This window comes from Muscardinus avellanarius, assembly GCF_963383645.1.
Source record: "Muscardinus avellanarius genome assembly, chromosome: X".
NCBI classification, from domain to species: Eukaryota; Metazoa; Chordata; class Mammalia; order Rodentia; family Gliridae; genus Muscardinus; species Muscardinus avellanarius.
The window spans coordinates 60,231,592-60,244,592 of NC_137792.1; positions in this window are offsets into that span (position 1 = coordinate 60,231,592).

Here is a 13,001-nt window from a genome sequence, read left to right on the forward strand (position 1 = left end):
TTAAGATCTTTTCCTTGGCCTCTATGTTAGTCATTTTTACTATTATGTTGCATTGGGAGGTTCTTTTTTTGATATTGTCTTAATAGTGTTCTGTATGTCTCTTGAACATGGAGATCTACCTCTTGTTCCATGTTAGGGTAGTTCTCCAAAATTATTTCTGTGAAGAGATTATGGATGCCCCTGGTCTGTACCTCTATTCCTTCTACAATGCCTTTTATCCATAAGTTAGGGCATTTCATGTTGTCACATATTTGCTGTATGTTTAGGTTTTGTTGCTGTAATGACTTCTGCATACTATTGACTGTGTTTTCAGTGTTGGATGAACTGTCTTCTAACAGTGATATCCTACTTTCCATTTCCTCTAATCTTCCAGAATTTCTTTCTATTGCTGACTTCATTTCATTTATTGACTCTTTCATTTCATTCCAAACCTCTTTCTGATTCCTTTTTAGTGTTTCTAACTCATCTTTTGTCTCCTCTAAACTTGTTTTAAATCCTTTCATCATATTGTAGATCAAGATTCGGAACTCCCCTTCCTGCATTTCTTGTAGGTCAGTATTTGTGATTTCTGTCATTTCTCCATTATTCCTAGATCTCATATTTTCAGAGGTCTCAGTTCTGCTTTTCTGCTGTCTTCCCATCATTAGTGTGTATTATTTTTAGCCCAGTCTTTGTATTAGGACTTTAGAAAAGACTTATACCCTCAGAAAAAAAAAAAAAAAACTTATCCCCCCAGAAAACCAAAAACCAAAACAAACCCAAAGATCCAAAAAGTAAAACAAACAATACCAAACCACAATAGTAAAAATAAAATATAAAAGGATAGAAAAATAGTAAAGAAAAAATAATAAAAGAGATAACAGTCTTAATATGTTGTTGATATATGGTGAATCTTGTATTTGCTTGGAGTGTCCCCTTGTGACCCCGTGCAGGTATTGTGCCTTAAGCACTCTTCTTTGGTCCTGGAGTTCAATTGGCCCACTTTGCGCACACTGGCACTCACATATATCATACTCACTGTGTGCTCACCGGGTCAGTGGCTCCTCTGAATTCACGCTGGCAGTCCAATCTGTGGCTCTGAAGCTCTGACAGCTCTCCTGTATCCTGCTGCCTTTTCGCTCCCGCGGTGAGCAGGTCCACTTCCTGGTCCCTGCTGATCTCAGTGCGTGTCTGCGGGGCCGCCTTTGTTGAGTGCTGCTCAGGAGCTCCAGTTCACTAGCAACTTCAGGTATTGGAACTCTCTGGTCACTTTCAGACTTTAGAACTTCTCTGGGAATGTTAAAGACCCAAAAGTCCCGTTTGGGCCAGCAGCCCTGAGGCCACTGCGCCTGCGCCTGCACTCTGTCGGCCACTGAGTCTTCAGCTCACTATCTGCTTTCTTTGTGTGTTGTGGTGAATCTTGCAGTTCAGTTGCTGGATTTTTTCTGCCGTACTCCCCAAGTCTGTTTTGGATTGTACATTTAATTTTTTTCTTTATTAAGACACTTCTGTCTCAGTCATTGTACTTAGTTTGCTTCAGCTAGTGAGGGATGCTGCGTCTCTCTGTTGCCATCTTGGAAACTCCCCCTAAAATGTAACTTTTGAATCTTGATATTCAAAGACCTCCTTAATCTCACTGTATTCTACATGTTAATCATTATCTCCTCTTTAACTCCCCCTGGCAATTTGTATTTACCAGATGACTATTTTCCTATACAATATTCTAGGTACTACACTGCTCTTAAAACTTTGTGTGTGGTTTAATTTTTCCCATAGTGATGTTATTTCTTCCTTGCCTATCAAATTTCTAGAATTTATCAGGCACTATTATCATCATGAAACTTTTCCTAATACATCTTGGGTGGGATTCATGGAATTTCCTTCTATATCATTAAAGCACTATGGATTAATTTTTCACATCTATATTAATCCATAGTGCTCAACTTTTTAAAAGTCAACAGAATTGATAGTAGTAGGTCTCACAAAATCTCTTTATCTGCTCTTCTGAATAGCTGATGAAATCTCATATCATCTCATGGCATCTATTAGGGTTTAGATCTGGAATGACCCCTAAAACTTCTTGAGTTAGGCAGTGCAGCAGTGTTTATAGGTGAATTGATTAGATCATTATATATCTGACCTTATCAGTGGATTAATCCATTTGATGGATTAATAATTTGAAAGGTTTACTGAGTGATAATATATGCAGGTAGAATATGTCAGGAGGAAGTAGGTCACTGGGGGCATGGCTTTGAGTGCTATATCTGTTTCTGTCCCATTCTACATGCTCTCCCTTTCTGTCTTTGTTTCTTGGCCACCATGAACTAAACAGCTTTCTCTGCCATACACTTTGACCATGATTTTTCTGCACTGGAGTTGACCAGTTGTAGACTAAACCTCTGAAGCTGTGAGCCAAAATAAAACCTTCTTTAAGTTGATTTTGTCAGTTATTTACATAACAGTCATGAAAAGCTGACAAGCATAACATCCCACCTGGGATGTGAATCATTCTTTTGTCCAATATATTCATATTACATACAGTACTCACAATTTAGTCTCTCAGTTATCAGACTGACAGTTGTGATGTTACAGTGTCTATGTTCCAGTAACACTTATTTTACTTAATATAGGCCCCAAAGTACAAAAGCCATAATGACAGCCATTCAAATATGTCAAAGAAGCTAGTACTTTATTTAAGTAAGACGGTGAAAGTGTGATAAGACATTTAACGTTTTTATAGCATGTTATTATAATTATTGGTTTTGCTCTTAGTTATTGTTAATTACCTGATGATTAATTTATAAATTAAACTTTATTATAAGTATATATGTATAGGAAATGCATAATATATATGTATACACACACATACACTATGGATTCAGTATTACCTTCAGTTTCAGGTATCTACTGGGTTATTGATATATACCCCTGATTGATAAGAGAGGAATTGCATTATAATTACGTGTATATTTATCTTCCTTTTTTCAAGATTGCCTGGAGAACAAGAAAAATATATGAGGCCTGCCAGATGACTATGACTCAATGAATAGTTTTTTCAGTGAATACATTACAGCAGCCTTGACCTATATAATGCTTTACATTCTACCTCTGTTGAAAGAATATGCTTTATATTTTATTTTATTTTTGCTTAGATTATGGAACTTTATTTGTTTTTATTTTTGTTTAACTTTTTTATGTGGATTATATTGAAAATGGCATACATTCAGACTGCTTGGTGAATATGCTTTTTTTTTCACTGAAGCCCCTCTGATTTTGTATCCTGTTTTAACCAGAGATAGTCTATGATAAATCACTGTGAAATCTGTAGGGATACTTCTGGGAAGATGGCGACTGAGAAAAGTGGGGCTTAAGAGCCCCGCTAACAACCAATCTCCATTACCACAATATCAGTGCCTTTCATAGCCAGAAAACACCATCACCAGAGAAACAAAAAAATCACCAGGCTCCAGAGAGAAAGCGGAATGAGAACAGAGCTCAGAGCCACAGAGGAGATACACTGGCCTCAAGCCCGAGGACGCTGCACCAGGGCCATACTGCCGGCGGCAGCAGCGAATTCACCGGACGACTACAGCAAGCCGAGGTAAGCCGCTGCGGAACAGCCAGGCAGGATTTTTCAGCGCAGGGAGCATCTAAAGCTCCCAGTGGCTGAGCTCAGCACATGCTGCAGGGACTCGGAGTGGAACTCAAAACCAAGAAGAAATATGCCAGCCTCAAGGCCAAGGGTGTAGCAGCAGCGCCATATTGCCACCGGCGGCAGCAGCAGCGAATTCACCAAGTCCACTACAGCTCCACTTGCGTACTCAAGAACAGTGAGTCAAATTTCGGGCCCCAGAGGAGAAATCCAAGTACAGTACTCCCTGGGACTTGACCCAGTGGGGGAGTGGCGGTGGCAGAGATATCACACCATAGGAGAACGTGCAACCTGGCACCCCCCATAGTTTAAAGCAGCCTCTATCGACTCCCTGGGTCGGAGACTATGTGATACAACCCAGTAAAGGAGTAGTGGGGTCTGAGATACTACAGACTCGAGATCCAGAGCACCTTAAGTGAAGTCATAGTGACCCAAGGGAAGAACCCAGAGAAGGCACAAACTTCTGAAATCATGGGAAAGAGGAATAACACCGGAGCAATGAATGCCCACAACCCCACAACATCAGAACCCGATAAAACAGAAAATCATAGATTTCTAGAAGAGCAAATCAGGAAAATAACTGTAGAAATAATAGAGGTGCTTTGAAAAGAACTCAGAGAGAGCCAAAAAGAGATAAAGGATGCAATTAATGAAGTAAAGTCCTCAATTCAAAGCACAAACAACCAATTAGACCACATGGAGAACAGAATCTTGCTCTTAGAAGATAATCATTCCAAAAATGAACACATAGTTTCTAATCTAGAAAAAAATATCCAACAGCAGGAATCTGACATTGAAGAAATATGGGCCCATTTTAAGCGAGCTAACCTAAGAATAATTGGAATAGAGGAGGGAAAAGAAAGTGAAACCAAAGGGATAAACAATCTCTTCAAGGAAGTAATAGCAGAAAATTTTCCTAACATAGAACAAGAGGTTGATACACAGATCCAGGAAACTTATAGAACTCCCTTTAGACAGAATCGGAGAAGAGGATCCCCACGCCACATAATTGTCAAAATGACCAATGTGGAAGCCAAGCAGAGAATCTTAAAGGCAACAAAAACAAAGGGCCAAGTGCCATGCAGAGACAAACCAATTAGAATCACTCCAGACTTCCCAAACCAAGTCATGAGAGCCAGAAGGGCTTGGAGTAACATATTCCAAACTCTGAAAGAAAACAACTTCCAGCCAAAAATTTTCTACCCAGCAAAACTTTCTATCAAATTAGATGGAGAAATAAGAAGATTCCATGACAAACAGAAACTGCAAGAATTTATGTCTTCAAAACCAGCACTAGAGAAAATACTCAAAGAGATTAACTACAAGGAAGAAATAGGTAACTCACACCAGAACCAGAGAAACAAGATTTTCCATCCAACAGACAACTAAGATTGGTTATCTGTGGAGATTCATTATTTATGTTAGTCTTTTACCTATCTCTAAATTGTATTGTTTGCCTTTATTGTTGTTAATTTTTAGGATTTCTAATTGGAATATTAATATACCTTCAGATATAGCATTTGGAAATATTTTATCCAATTCTATTAGTAACTTTTAACTCTGTTTACGTTGTCTTTGGATATACAATTTTTTTTTATTTTTTTGTGAGTTTGTATACTCTTCTGTTGCCTGTGCCATTGAAATCATATCCAAGAAATCACTGACAATTTCAATGTTGTGAGGTTTTATGACCCAGATTTTCTTCTAAAAGTTTATAGTCTTAAGATTTATATTTAGGTCTTTTATCTATTTTGGGTTGATACTTGTATATGGGATTAGGTAAGGGTCCAATTTTATTCTTTTTCATGTAATTATTATTTTCCTACAATATTTAGTTAAAAGATTATTATTTCCCCCACCAAATGTTCGTGGAAACATTGTCAAAAATAACTTGACAATATAGGGAAGGATTTAGCTCTAGGCTTTTATTTAACTCCAATGGTTTATATATCTGCCTTTAGAACAGTACTACACTGTTTCAATTATTGTAGCTTTATATGGTTTGAAATAAGAAAATATATATATTCTAGCTTTGTTCTTTATCAATATCGTTTTGGGTATCTAGAATCCATATTCCATATTAGGATAGATTTTTTTCTGAAAAGTAAATATATAAATATATTATAGTTTCACCTAAAAATAAAAAAAAATATTCTCTGGTAAGAAAGAAAGCAAAAAGAAATATTGAAATGTTATCTTTAAGTTATCAAAAGCTTGGTATCAGACAAATGAAACTGTTATGTGAGAGTATCATTTTTAATTTTGGATAAATTGCTATAATACTAGATGCAACCACTAAGCCAAGCATGGGAAGGAGGGATGGGGAGAGAATGGGGTGGGGACCGAGTGGGGGCTGACTGGGCGATGTGTGCATGTATGTCTACAAAAGTTTGTATCCCACTACGATGTATGAATACAGTGCACCAATAAAAAATTAAAAAAAAATCTGTAGGGAAAGGAGAACATCAAGTGTTCTCTGGAAGAAATGGACAACTGTGAACCACAATGGTGGTTCCCATAAACTCTAAATCTGCATTTCTGCTGCTTCTTATACACATGTAGTAACCTGAAACAAATGCACCAAACATTTAGACAGCTCAGGCATATCTGTGGTTAAGCTAAGTGTAAAATACATATGTAATCTCCATCCACTTTTTTAAGTACTAGAGTTTTAACCTAGAGGAATTCTACCTATGAGCTATACTTCCAGCACTTTCTACTTTTTGTTTTGAAACATGTTCTTGCTAGGTTGCAGAGTCTTGCTGTGTTGCTGAGTCTGTTCTTGAACCTGCGATCCTTCTGTCTCAGCCTCCCAAGTATTAGGATTACATGGTGTACCACCATCCCCACTTACTGTTGGGAGGTCTATCAGTTTTGTTAAATTTCCCATTTCTCTTGAAATATCAAATATTAAATTTTAAAGGTTCATTTTAACAAAAAGCAGAAGGAGATTTGATATTTTACAAGAATAAGTACATGGAAGAAGACTCAGAAAAACCAAAAACATTATGAAGGATGGCCTGTGACATTGTCAACATAATGTCTAGTCCTTTATTTAATTTGGTGCAAAAGTTGTATGCATAAAGCTTTCAATATCTAGTACTTTTTTTTCTCTTCTAATATCACCCAACTGTCTTGAGATTTTTAAATATCTCTCGTGAGTTTTTGATTCTCATAAACATGACATTTTAATGAATATAATAAAATATGTATCAGTGCAACTTATCTAAAATATTTTCTAACAAACTGTGACCTTTTCTATTTTAGGTAATATCTGAACTTTTTTTCTTGTGTTCATAAAACACACAGAGAAATTAAAGTGATATGATCTGAAGTATGAAAGTGTGTTTAGTAAAATTGTTTAAACTCAAGTGTTTATTTGGGGATGCCATAGCTATATAAATCTGCCAATTGAAAATAGAGCTGTGGCCAAGAGTTACGGTGCATGCTTGCAATCTTTGTGCTTGGGAGGCTGAGACAGGAGGTTTGCACATGTTTGAAGCCAGCCTCAGCTATTTAGTGAGGCTCTTAGCAACTTAGTGAGACCCTGTTTCCAAATAAAATATAAAGTAGATCTGGGACTGTAGCCCAGAGATAAAAAATACCCTGGGTTCCACCCCGTGCACCACTAAAAAAAATGCCCCAGGGTTCAATACCCAGTACCAGGAGAAAAATTAATATAAAATATCCTTTATGTAAGGAGCTATGGTGAGCTTGAGGACTCTCCAGGTGTATGGATATTTCTGTTTGAAAATTAATGCCTTGGCAAAGTAGTTCTCAGTCTGTTTCCAGGACCAGCAGTATCTACATCATTTGGGAAATTGTTAGGAATGAAAATTCTCAGACCTACTGGACCTACTTAATGAGAAAATCTGGGTTTGAGATTCAGCAGGTATTTGTGGTTTAACAATCCCATCAGGGGATTCTTAAGTATGGGAGATGGTAAGCAACTGTGTTGGAAAAGATGTCTCAGGCTATTAGTATTAATATGACAGTGGACACAACATTTTGTCCAACAGGTCCCCGTTAAAAGCATCCTTTATATTCATTTATCAGCTGCCCAATTTCATTGTGTTTGTTCCTCTTTCCCTAGCTGGTCTCCACTCCCTCATAACACTCTGCTTTGCCCTACTGATCTTCTTCCTGCAGCACATCAAGCTGCTTACTGCCTTAGATACTTTATACTACCTGGCCCCTTTAACTATATCACTTTTCCCCACAACTTTGAAGTGACCTATGCTAACTTTAAATTCATATTTCAGCTTATATCACACCTTCTCAGAAAAATCATCTGCAATCAGCTAATTTAAAAGAGCCTATCAGTCATCCTATAATGTCATCTACTTTATTTCTCTTCATGGCACTTATTGACATCTCCTACACTATAAATTTAGTTGTTTTCTTATTGTCTATCTTTCCTACTGGAATTAGGAGACCTTTGTGTTTATATTTGTATACTCTGTATTAAGAATATTAACTGGAGCACAGTAGAGGCTCAGTAAATGGTTGGCAAATGAAGAATTACTTATTTAGCTATAACTAGAAGTCAAGAGACTAGGCACAAATAAAGAAAAAATAAATGAATTGAGTAATTGTACCCACAATTTATATCTAATGGATTTATGTCCAGAAGTGAGTGTAAGCTGGGACTATAGACCCTTTAGTTGATAACAGAACTATGTGCTGCATATAGGTTCAATATATTGCCAGGATTAACTTGATTTTTGGATAATATGCAAGCCTACATATATATTCTTGCTCAACCAAGGAAACACATCTATATTCCAACACAGGAGGATGAAAAATACCACTTTTATAGACTTATTGAGAGAATTTAGCATCTTTAAGATTTTGGAGTAATTTTGATTATATATTAATTTACATTATACTGACCATGTGACTTTATCCTAAAATACGATATGTCTTTACTATTAATTGTTTGCTCTATGACTTTTCAGATAATCTTACACTTACATTTCTGAGATTTATCCTCTTTCTCCCCTCCCTCTCTTTTTTCCTTCTTTTCTGGCTTTCTTTTCCTATTTTCTTCCTTCTTTATCAAAATGCAAGTATACAAGTAATTTCCATAAAATTTCCACATACAAAATCAGTTAAAATTCTATACACTACAATGATCAATGCTAAAAGGAAATAATTCCATTTATAATATCATCAAAAGGTATTTAGGAATACACTTAACACAGGAAGCAAAAGACCTGAACACTTGAAATTAGTAAATGTTGACCAAAGATATTTAAAAGAATACAAATAGCTGGGCGTGGTGGCACACGCTTGTAATCCCTGCGTTTGGGAGGTGGAGACAGGAGGATCACGCAGGTTCAAAGACAGCCGTGCTGGTTTAAAATACCCTGTTTCCAAATAAAAAATATAAAATAGGTCCGGGAGTGTAGCCCTAAGATAGAAGTGCTTCCAGGAACCCCAGTACCACCAAAAAAAAAAGAATACAAATTAATCTAAATGTTCATAAATTGGAAGACTTAGTATTGTTAAAATCTCCATACTATCTAAATCATTCTATCGATTCAATGCAGTGACTATCAAAATCTCAATGGATTTTTTGGCAAAAACAAAATTCCTAAAATTCATAAGGAATCTCAAGAGATTTTGAATACACAAAGAAATATTGAAAAAAAATGGAGGCTCACACTTCCTGATATGAACACATACTACAAAGCCACACTAATCAAGACATTCTGGTACTGCTATAAAACCAGATGTACATATCAATGGATCAGAATAGAGAGTCCAGAAATTAACCCTTGTGTTTTAGTCAAATGATCTTCCACAAGGGTTTTAGGCTATGCAATAGGAAAAGGTCAATCTTTTCAATAATGGGGAGTGTGACAAATGTATATCCACTTGCAAAATATAAAATTGGACCATAGCCTATATCATCTTTAAAATTAAATTGGCCAGGTGTGGTAGTACATGACTGTAATACTATAAATTGAGAGGCTGAGACAGGACAATTGCAGGCTCAAAGTCAGTATGCAATAACTCAGTGAGACTCTGTTTCACATGTAAAAATAAAATAAGGCTGAATGTGTAACCAGTTGTCACCACACTCCACTGTTTAACCTGGTTTAGATATTATACTATATATATATATATATATATATATATATATATATATTATATGTATGTGTGTATGTATGTATGTATGTATTTATCAAAACATCACATGGTACTCCATGAATATGTACAATTTTTGTTTTTATGGATCAATTTAAAAAGAGGGAAAAATTTTAGGACACTGGGTTTGGCATTGATGTCTAGGCATGAAATCCAAGTCACAGACAACAGAAATATAAGTAGACAAATGAGACTAATCAGTCCTAAAGACTTCAATACAGCAGAGGAAACAACACAATGAAAATAAAGAATGGGAAAAAATATTTGCAAACCATATATCTGATAAGGTGTTTCTATTCAGCATATATATTCAACAACAAAAGTAAATCTCATTAAAACTGAGCAAGAAATTTAAATCACATTTTGCCAAGTAAAATATACAAATAATAAGAATCTGAAAATATGTTCAACATTACCAGCCACAAGAGAAATGGAAATCAAAACCAGAATGAGGTATCATCTCACATCCATTAGAATAGTCACTATTAAAAGAAAGATAGCAAGAAAAATTAGTGAGTGTATAGAGATTTTGGAGCCCTTGTGCACTGTTGATGGGATTATAAAAGAGAGTGACCATTATGAAAAGCAATATGTATTTTCTAAATCAAATGAAGACTTAAATGGCCCCCAAATCCACTACTGGATTTATAGCCAATGTTTCCCAAAGCAGGATCTTGAAAATACATTTATTCACCTGTATTCATTACAGCATTATTCACAATACCCAAGAGGTAGAAACAACACAAATGTCTTTTTTTTTTTTTTCGGGTCTGGGGATGAAACCAAGGGTGTTCGACCTCTGAGCTACATCCCATGCCCTATTTTTTATTCTTTATTTTGAAACAGGGTCTCACTAAGTTGCTGAGGGTCTCACTAAATCGCTGAGGCCATCAGCACACCGTGATCCTCCAGTCTCAGCCTCCCGAATGAATTTGGGATTACAAGTGTGCGCCACCACACCTGGTTTCACAAATGTCTTTTAACAGATGAGTAGATAAAAAATGTTTAATATGCACATAATAGGATACTAAGACTCAAAAGTTAATAATGAAATTTGGCCAGGCATGGTGGTGCACACTTGTAATCCAGCGCTTGGGAGGCGGAGACAGGAGGATCATGGAGGTTCGAAGCCAGCTGTGCTGGCTAAAGAGACCCTGTTTCCAAAAAAAAAAAAAAGTATAAAGTAGGCCTGTGAGTGCAGCCCGGAGATGGAAGGGCTTCCAGGAACCTCAGTACCACAAAAAAAAAATGAAATGAAATTTGGGCACATGCTACAACATGGATGAACTACAAAATGTTATGCTAAGTGAAATAAACCAGTCATAAAAGACACATATTACATGATTCTATTACTATGAAGTATATAAAGTAATTAAACTTACAGGAACAAAAAGTAGAAATGTGGTTTCTTTTTTTTGTTAGATTTTTAAAATTTTTTTATTGGTGCACTGTATTCATACATCATAGTGGGATACAAACTTTTGTAGACATACATGCACACAACACCCAGTCAGCCCCCACCCGATCCCCACCCTATTCCCTCCCCATCCCTCCTTCCCATGCTTGGCTTAGTGGTTGACATCTAGTATTATAAAAATTTATCCAAAATTTAAAATGATAATCTCACATAACAGTTTCATTTGTCTGATACCAGCTTTTGAAAACTTAAAGATAACATTTCAATATTTCTTTTTGCTTTCTTTCTTACCAGAGAATATTTTTTCTTTCTTTTTTTTAGGTGAAACTATCATATATTTATATATTTATTTTTCAGAAAAAAATCTATCCAAATATGGAATATGGACTCTAGACACCCAAAACGATCTTGAAAAAGAACAAAGCTAGAAGATATATATTTTCTTATTTCAAACCATATAAAGCTACAATAATTGAAACATGCCTTTGAATATATCTAAAGGCAGATGTATAAACCATTGGAGTTAAATAAAAGCCTAGAGATAAATTATTCCATATATTGTCAAGTTATTTTTGACAAGGTTTCCACAAACATTTGGTGGGGGAAATAATAATCTTTTAACTAAATATTGTTGAAAAATAATAATTACATGAAAAAGAATAAAATTGGACTCTTACCTAATCCCATATACAAATATTAACTCAAAATAGATAAAAGACCTAAATATAAATCTTAAGATTATAAACTTTTAGAAGAAAATCTGGGTCATATAACCTCATAGCATTGAAATTGGCAGTGATTTCTTGGATATGATTTCAATGGCACAGGCAACAGAAGAGCATACAAACTCCCTAAAAAATAAAAAAATATATTTTATATTCAAAGACAATGTAAACAGAGTTAAAAGTTACTGATAGAATGGGATAAAATATTTCCAAATGCTATATCTGAAGGTATATTAGTATTCCAAATAGAAATCCTAAAAATTAGCAACAATAAAAGCAAACAATACAATTTAGAGATAGGTAAAAGACTAACATAAATAATGAATCTCCACAGATAACCAATCTTAGTTGTCTGTTGGATGGAAAATCTTGTTTCCCTGGTTCTGGTGTGTGTTACCTATTTTTTCTTTGTAGTTAATCTCTTTGAGTATTTTCTCTAGTGCTGGTTTTGAAGACATAAATTCCTTTAGTTTCTGTTTGTCATGGAATCTTCTTATTTCTCCATCTAATTTGATAGAAAGATTTGCTGGGTAGGAAATTTTTTGCTGGAAGTTGTTTTCTTTCAGAGTTTGGAATATGTTACTCCAAGCCCTTCTGGCTCTCATGACTTGGTTTGGGATGTCTGAAGTGATTCTAATTGTTTTACCTCTGAATGTCACTTGGCCCTTTGTTTTTGTTGCCTTTAAGATTCTCTGCTTGGCTTCCACATTGGTCATTTTGACAATTATGTGGCGTGGGAATCTTCTTCTCTGATCCTGTTTAAAGGGGGTTCTATAAGTTTCCTGGACCTGTGTATCAACCTCTTGCTCTATGTTTGGAAAATTTTCTGCTATTTCTTCCTTGAAGAGATTGTTGATCCTTTTGGTTTCACCTTCTTTTCCCTCCTCTATTCCAATTATTCTTAGGTTAGCTATCTTAAAATGGGCCCATATTTCTTCAATGTCAGATTCCTGCCTTTGGATATTTTTTTCTAAATTAGAAACTATGTGTTCATTTTTGGATTGATCATCTTCTAAGAGCGAGATTCTATTCTCCATGTGGTCTAATCGGTTGTTTGTACTTTGAATTGAGGTCT